We start from the raw sequence: 8821 nt of genomic DNA, 5'->3' as shown, positions 1-8821 counted from the left end.
AAATGAAATTGAATAATAAGACTAAGGGGTAATTTTGTCATTTAAAAAAAAAAGACAAAAGTGTAAAATTGGTCAATCTGGTGTTTCTTTGGTCAAAGAACTTTGGATAATGTCCAAAAAGTGTCCAACTTGCACATAATGTCCAAAATCAAGGTTTTTCTTTGGTTTTGGTCCTGAAAATGTTGAAATGTCTATTTGACCCTTATCATTTCTTTTTTCTATTTTTTATTTAGTTTAGTATTTAAAAAATTATAAAAAAAAAATACCACCCTACCCCTCTGCACGACTCCGCCCACCGTACCCGTTATCCCCACCTCTCTCTCTCTCTCTCTCTCTCTCTCTCTCTCTCGTCTTCTTCTTCTTTACCTGCAAATCAAAAAGAAAGAAAAAAAAACCTCGCTTTTTTGCTACATATTACACTTCTTCTTCTTCTTCTTCACCTGCAAATCAAAAAGAAAAAAAACTCAATTTTTTGCTACAGATTACACGCATAAGGAGACCCCCAAAAAACATGGTTCTTCAATTTCTTTTGCCCACCTTCAAGAACCAACTCCTATTCTTCAGTGATCAAACACAAACACCCCATTTTTGAATATCCCTCTCTCTTTCTCTCTCAACTATTTCTCCTAAGCCCTAGATTAGTTTTCCCTCTTCCCTGTTATCGCAATTGAAGGTGGTAGTCGACTACATCTACATCTTTCTTCTTTACTTCCCTTAATTTTTCCCAAAATAAAGAGTTGAGCGGGGGGTTCGTCTCCGGTGAGATTTTCCGACGAATATAGGAGGAAGAGGATACAGGTCAATACTGAATATGGAGGAAATATGAGGGAGGACATGTAGCCAACGGTCATTATACCTCTCGATTTGGAAGAGCTGAGAAATCAAACCCAAACAAGACCCTGTCTCCCTTATTTGGTGTAAGTCGATCTATAAACCTTTATCTTCATGTACCATTAATCTGGAACACATCAATTCTTCATCATCCAGATAACGAGCATCGTCCGAGAAGTTCACTGTGAACAACTTTCATCTACCACCAGACACAATCTCCCTCGTCTTTGTCTCTCATCCAGTTAAATCAATTATGCCTTCCGATCGATTAATCTATTTTCTAAAATGAACTAGAAACAATTGAATTTCAAACTATTTTGTAACAATAGATTTTATCAAAATCAAAGTGACAAACTTTGGGTGTGTCTCAATTTATTTGGATTTAGGTAAAGTGGAGGGTGGGTTCTTGTGATACATACAATACCGTAATGCCTGGTTCCTGGTATGTATTTTAAATCATAATTTATTTAATTTTGTAGAGAAACTCGACGAGTTGGGAGCCCCAGACTCGTCAAGTAGAGATGATTTGGGACGCGGGTTAGGAAACCTACTCGACGAGTTGAGAGGCCTCAACTCGACGAGTAGACTGGCAGAAATGAAACCCTAATTTTCAGGGTTTGGCACCCTATTTAAGACATTAATGCCTCATCTCAGCCTCCCTCATCATCCCCTCACTCTAAAGAAAACCCTAATTCGTGCCTTGCCATCATTTTGAGTGTGTGAGAGTTTTAAGAGTGCATTCTTCGTGCTTATTTGAAGGAGCTTGAAGAGAAGGGTGCATAGCTGAAGGAAGATGTTGTAGATCCGATGATTACTCTGTTGTGGCATCCATTTTGAGGTATATAGTCCATACCTTGACTTTTCTATTGCTTAGATCTTCATCTATGGAATTAGTTTGTCTTTCTTGGTCATATTGAGGTCATTTCGGGATATGGGCATGTCATGAAGATATGGCTTCAGATCTAGACATATTAGGGCCTTTAGAGACTTAAAGTTGCCAACTTTATCAAGTCTTAGCCCTCCTCCATGCTTTAATTCCCTTGAATAGCTTGATTTGAGTGGTTTTGGCCCCTTGATGCCATGCATGGATGTAAAGTTAGCAACTTTACGTAGTATCTTAACCCTAGGGGACCAGATCTATGGTTTGAGGCATTAGTTTCGCTTGGGAAATAACTTGAAGCATTAAGACTCGAAGAACTCGACGAGTTGCCTAGCCAAATCGGCGAGTTGAGTCGGATTTGCCCGTTTTCTGGATACTGAGTGAACTTGGCGAGTTGTTGAGATAACTCGGCGAGTTCGTTAGGGTTTTTCCCGGTTTGATGAACACTGAAGAACTCGACGAGTTCAAGGATGGACTCGACGAGTTGAGCGGATGTGTCTCGATTCTGTGATAGTGAAGAAATCGACGAGTTTATGGAAGAACTCGACGAGTTGGATCGAGAAATCACGATTCAATGATGTATAGCAACTCGCCAAGTTGAAGAGTAACTCGACGAGTTGAGTCAACTTGGAGCGTTGACCATGACCTTAGCATTGACTTTGACTTGGACTTTGACTAAAGTTGACCTTTAAAGGGAACTGAGTATGAAATGGTTATTATGTTTAGGGGATTTAGTAGGGCCAGTCGCAGAGCAAAGACGTTTAGTTTTCCATCCGATATTCGAGGTGAGTTTCCTCTTGTGTGAATGGGTCTATGGCACCAATGTTGGCCCGTATACGTGTATGATTGTATGCTTTCGAACTAAGTTCCGATGCCGGGAAATACCCGATGAATGTTTATATGCTTTCCAGACAATGTCTGATGTCGGGAAATGCCTGACGAATGTTTGTATGCTTGATGTCTTCGTGATTCTTTCATGTGCTTGTATGTGTATGTTTCCGGATTTCGGTCCGATGTCGGGTGGTGCCTGATGAATGTTTATATTATCACAGCTGGCATTTTGCTAGGAAATTCTATTCCCATGTAAACATCATCCATTGTAAAAGCCTGTACTCTAAGTGAATACTATACTCTATTCTCGTTCAAATACATCTCATATGTTCAAATAAGGGTTGGAAACCCTATAAATCCCGGCTCAAGTTCATTATGGACTAGGATTCTCTTATTGGGTCTAATGGACTAATAAATCTCCAACTTCACCATCTTGGGCCTAGGAACCCTAATTGGGCTCTAAATGGACCACATTCATAAACCTATAACATTTTGGACCATTGGACTTAGGATGATTCATTCTAACCCTAATGGGCCTTATTGGGCCATAACTAATCCAATTAACCCTAATAGGCTATAAATCCATTCCTTTATGTCAAATTGGGCCGTAAATACACTTAAAGGCCCAATGGGCCGAAACATATTTATTGGGCTTCACAAAATCGAGCAAAGCCAAGAGTGGGCCAAACTAATTCAATTTCATCCATCTTAAGCCCAATTCTCGGCCCAATGAGGAAAAGAAAAGAAAAATAAAGGGAAATTAGAGGAATTATGAGAGCTTGTCACCTCTTTATTGCATGGAGGATCTCCATGCACATCACCTCACTCCCTCTCTCCTCTCTTCTTCTTCTTCTCGGCCAAAACACCTCACACCACCCTCATTCTCTCAAAAATCTTTCAAGAAAACTCTATCAAAACACTCAAGAACATCCTCCTTCCTTCCATCCAAATTTTCGAGATCTCTAGGTGTTTCAAGAAGATCTTCACTAAAGATCATCAATCTTGGGTAAGTCATCACACATTCAAGCTAAAAAACTTCATTTTTATGTTAGAACACTCCTTCTAAACACTTGTTTGTGATCATACTCTTAGAAACCTTCTAAACTCGAAAACCACACAAGGAAAGCTTGCTAAGGCCGAAAACAACATCATCTTCTCATATCCCTTCATCAACACCGATCCATCACCCCAAAGTGAGTTCATACCCCCTATTTTTTATTTTTACTTGGTTTTGGGGGAGAATACAAGTTTCTTTTTGTAGATCTATGTGTATATGCATGAATATGTGTGTTTTTCATGACTTATTTGTTGATTATGTGCTATTTACTTCATAAATCTAAAAATATGTTAAGAATATTAAGTTTATCACTTGGATCTACATCAAAACCTTGAGAAAAGTATGTGTTATCACATATAATACATGTAAACTTGTAGATCTGCGATTTATACACTTAAAATAGCAAAAATGAGTGTTGTGTTCAAAGATCTATAAACTAGACTCATAAATCAGCCCTTGACAGAAACGTTTTGGTCCAATCTCGAACTGTTTTGACCATCTTAATGATAATATTTTTCAAAACTGTTTCATATTAAAAACTTTCAGGTTTATACCTTTAAAATGACTACTCTCACGTTTTCATACGACTTTTCTACAATTTTTGGCGAATTTTACAAAACTGCCTATCAGATATGAAATAATTTCGGACCAGCCTGTGAATGTGAGCAATTTCACACTTGTTAGAGGCCATTAAAAATTATGAGAAAAATTTTGAACAAGTTAGACAAAATTTCCAAACTTCCAGAATTTACGGATCCAAATTTAGACTTACGATGATTTTTCTACAAATTTTCCAACAACCGGGTCAGAAAAGCCAAAAACCAGAAAAATGTGTATTTTCACAAAAATCAAGCCAAAAATGATAGTTTTGACAAAAATGGGTTTAAAATGTTATTTTTACCAAAAACTAGTCATAAATACAAGTTTTGAAAAAAATGGGGACTAAAGTGTTATTTTTACAAAAGTTGGGCCTTAATTGTAGGGTGAAGTGGGGTAGGAATCAAGAGAAATCAACATTAATCCAAACAAAAGAAATAAATACAGGCAGTTTTTATAACATAAATTTGATTGCAGAAGAGAAATCGAGTTCAATAAAAGAAATCAAGTTGAAATCGACATTGATCCGAACAAAAGAAATAAATCCTCCAAAATTAGTGATGTCTTTCCTTCAATCCTTATAGATATAGAACAAGAGGTTTAAGATTGAAAAGTCGACTATGAGTCTTCGACTCTAAATCGTTCCGATGAAGGCTGCTGAACGAAAAAAAAAACGAATTAGAGAAGAGAAAGATCGAGTATAAAAGAAAAAAGTGTGCATTTTTTAGCAACACTTCCTATACGACTAGATGTTATACCCTGTCTCCACGTCTCCTCGACTTATCCCTATCTCTTCGTCTTTAATTTTCGCCTTTACTTTTCAAGTTTTCATCCTTTTTGTCCGCGCTTCCCTTAATCCTATGGATCTAAATGTTTGGCCCAAACAAAATATACCTATAACAACTTACTAAATTTGTTTCTCTTGTATAAATTGATGCCATGGGCTCTGACCTAGCTCACCCAGCCCTTGGTCCGGCCCTGTTTGTTGTGATCATATCTCGTGGATGGCAAGTAGGTTCATCTAAGTTCTCAAATTGCTTTAAGATGAAAGGGAATTTTTTTTTAACTTGATGTAGGAAGATTTTTTTTATTATGAAGGTGAGAAAGATATGTTTAGGGTTTTGAAAGATACCTGAAGCCAAAGCCAGGAGGGATTTCAAGAGTGTCGAGAACAATTTCTTTAGGGCAAAGTCAAGGGGGAATAAAAATTTTAAGTACGTATTGTATAAAAAAGTCCAAAATTTTTGAAAAATTTTCAAAACTTTCAAAATTTTCAATTTTTTTTTAAAAATAAAATAAAAATTATCCTAATCAAATATTTTAGGTTTCATAAAGATCAAAAATATAAAGTTGATTTAATCATAATTTTCGTTATATTTTTAAATTTTGAATTTTTTGAAATTCGATTAATGATGATAAACTAGGAATTATTCTAAGGCTAATATTTACGTGGGGTTGTGTAGGGTGAAGTGGGGTAGGGGTACATGTGTGGACATGGAGTTGGTCAGGGAAACAAAACGATAAAAGTTAAAACATAATTACATAGAAATTCATATAGGTGTTGGTGTGGGTGTAAGTGTAAGGGTTGGTGTAAAAGTAAGATGGGGAAGTGGGTGTGCACATAGGTACGGGTATATATATATATATATATATATATATATATATATATATATTTATATATATATATATATATATATAAAAGTATAGGGAGGGTGGTAAGGGTTGGTGTCGGGTTAAGGTGTATGGGTGAAGGTGGGGAGGGGTGTGTAGGTATCGATGTGGGCTTTTTAGAATTAGTGTATAACTATGTGTGTGGGGTATGGGTGTAGGTATGGAGATGGGGGGTGGGGGAGGTACTTGTATAGGTATAATAACGGAGTTGGGGCGGGTAACATTAAGATATATTTTGGGTATGTTTGGGGTGAACATGTAGGTGCGGGTGTGAAGGAAGGGTTCGAGCTTATGACGTATGGCTTGTGGCTTATGGCTTACGGCTTATGACTTATGGTTATGGCTTATGGCTTATGTATTATGTATTATGCATTATGGCTAATGGCTTATGCCCAAACCCTAAGTCATAAGCCATGAGCCTTAAACCCTAAGTCATAAACCCTAAGCCTTAATCCATAAGTACTTAACCATAACTCACAAGCTATAAGCCTTAAGCCTTAGCGCTAATCCATAAGCACTAAACCCTTAAACCATAAGTTAAAGACATACCCATCTACCAACACACCCTCACCCCAACCCTACAGTTACAACCATCTATCTATACCTACAAAGCCATATGAACACCCTACCTTATCCCAAATCCATGTATCCACCCATCCTTACCCAAGCCCAACTCTACCTACATGTACACCCACACAAACCCACCCCTAAACCATATAACCATACACATCCAGACATGCCCACCTACACCTACACCAACACACTAAACACAGCGCTAAATGTTATGTGTCACCTATATCTCCCACACCAACCCCACCCTTACCATCATAACCAACCAACGACACACCTCACCCTACATACAAATTCACACAAATACCCTACCCCCACCATATCTTATCCTAATTCCCCATATCCACCTACCTCACCCTTACACACACCTTACAATCCTAACCATACCTTCACCCCTTATATATACTCCGACCCCTCACCTACCCATACCTACAACCCCCCATATCACCACACTTCTACCTACACTCATTCATCCATCTACGCCTAACCTACCATATCTCAAATCCCCATATCCACCCACCTCTACCTCGCCCATACTCACTACAAATAAAATGACATTTAGTGACATATATTTTTTGTGCTACTATAATATACTTTTAGTGGAACCTTTTTTATGCCATTAAAAAATTAATAGACTTAATGACATTTAACATTTTAAATCATTAGTTTTAATAGCTATAAGTGACATAACAAGTTAAAATACCACCAAATTTTTTATATGTTATATCATTTTTTTATTATATTTAATTTATTTTTTCATAAAAAAAGAGATCAGTTCACCCTCCTCCTTCAAAGAGGGAAAATGAAAGCCACCCTTAAATTCCTAAAAAATCAGAAAAGCACGCTTCCATTCGTATCGAAAATTCATCCCTTCATAAAGAGAGAATCACCACAATCTTCGTCGCCTGTGGTTCTCCTTGCACCACTGCTGCACCGCTGCTCAGCCCTGGCTCGTCTACCATTTTCCTTTGTGATTTCTTGAAAAATGAATGGTAGGTATATTTCTTTCAACTTAACCAATTTCCAAAAAAAAAAAAAAAAAAAAAAAAAAAGCACCCTATACTAGCCCTTTTTGGTCATCGACAGTTCACGTCTTCACCGTTTCACACCTTTCGGTCTATTACGTTTTTCTGACTTTCTTCTTCTTCTTCTTCTCTAATTTATGTTAGTAAAATATATTAATATGACGATAACTCAATCAAGAAGTCGTTTAACTATTAGTCAAAGTCAAGATATCCGTTGTCTTGTATGATAATCAAAATCAAGATTCCATTTACCTTATATATATGTATGATTTGTATATTGGTAGTCCAAGTTAGGTTAATCTTTGTTTGTATAATAATATAAATCATATTTTTCCCCATTTTATTTGCTAGTCAAAATAAATGTTTCTTTTGTGTTGGCCGAAATTAGTCTTTCTGTGTGTTTGTCGAAATAAGTTTTTCTTTGCTACTAGTCAAGATGAAGAATGTATCCTCTGGCTTTGTATGTTGTTATTCTAAGTCAAAATAATGTTTGTTTGTATGATAATTGAACTCAAATTTTTTCTGATTTTATATGTTAGTTGAAGACAATTTTTTTGTATGTTAGTCCAAAATCGATATTTTTAATATGTTTGTCGAAATCATGTTTTCTTTGCTGCTAGTTGAATTGAAAAATGTATGTTTTGACTTTGTATATTGTTAGGCATAATCTGTTTTTCTTTTTATTAATATGATTTTATATGTTGCTTCTTATTACACTTCAGTCCATCACAGTCTCCACTATAGCATCTAAATCAGCTTTCAACAATTAGTTAAGCTTTTAATTAAAATGGTGGTAATATACATTGTACTGATGGAGGATTCAAGCTTTTTTAGGACATAACAACTGATATCACAATTTTAATTTATTACAACTTCTTGATGGTTATAAAGTCTAGCTGCTCTAATTTCTTGTCATTGTCCATTTCATTTTGTTTTGTTTTTGAAGGCTAAATGCAAAAAAAAAAAAAAAAGATATCAATATTCAATATAGGAGGAGGTTGTAAAGCTTTACTAAAGTTTATGACTTAATTTTCTTATGGTTTGAATTATTATGTTGGATAACTTTTAGTTTATAATGATATTTTAAACACATATGTTTCTATTTATTCAAATGCTTGTATTTATTTTGTATAAGAACACTATTATCTACACATTTCTTTTTTAGTACCCATATATGCATACTTTTACCAACATATATCAAAGTAAAAAACCTACACATATACTACTATTACCTACACATAAAACAATATCATATACACATAATGGTGTTGGTATATATAATCCATGTGTTGGTACTAATCTATTTCAACAAACATGAATCAACACATAATGACACATATTTTATATGTAGGTAACACT

The sequence above is a fragment of the Lactuca virosa genome, chromosome 9, assembly GCF_052849685.1.
Source record: "Lactuca virosa cultivar CGN04683 chromosome 9, Lactuca_virosa_CGN04683_v6, whole genome shotgun sequence".
In the NCBI taxonomy this organism is placed as follows: Eukaryota; Viridiplantae; Streptophyta; class Magnoliopsida; order Asterales; family Asteraceae; genus Lactuca; species Lactuca virosa.
This window is presented reverse-complemented; position numbering follows the sequence as displayed.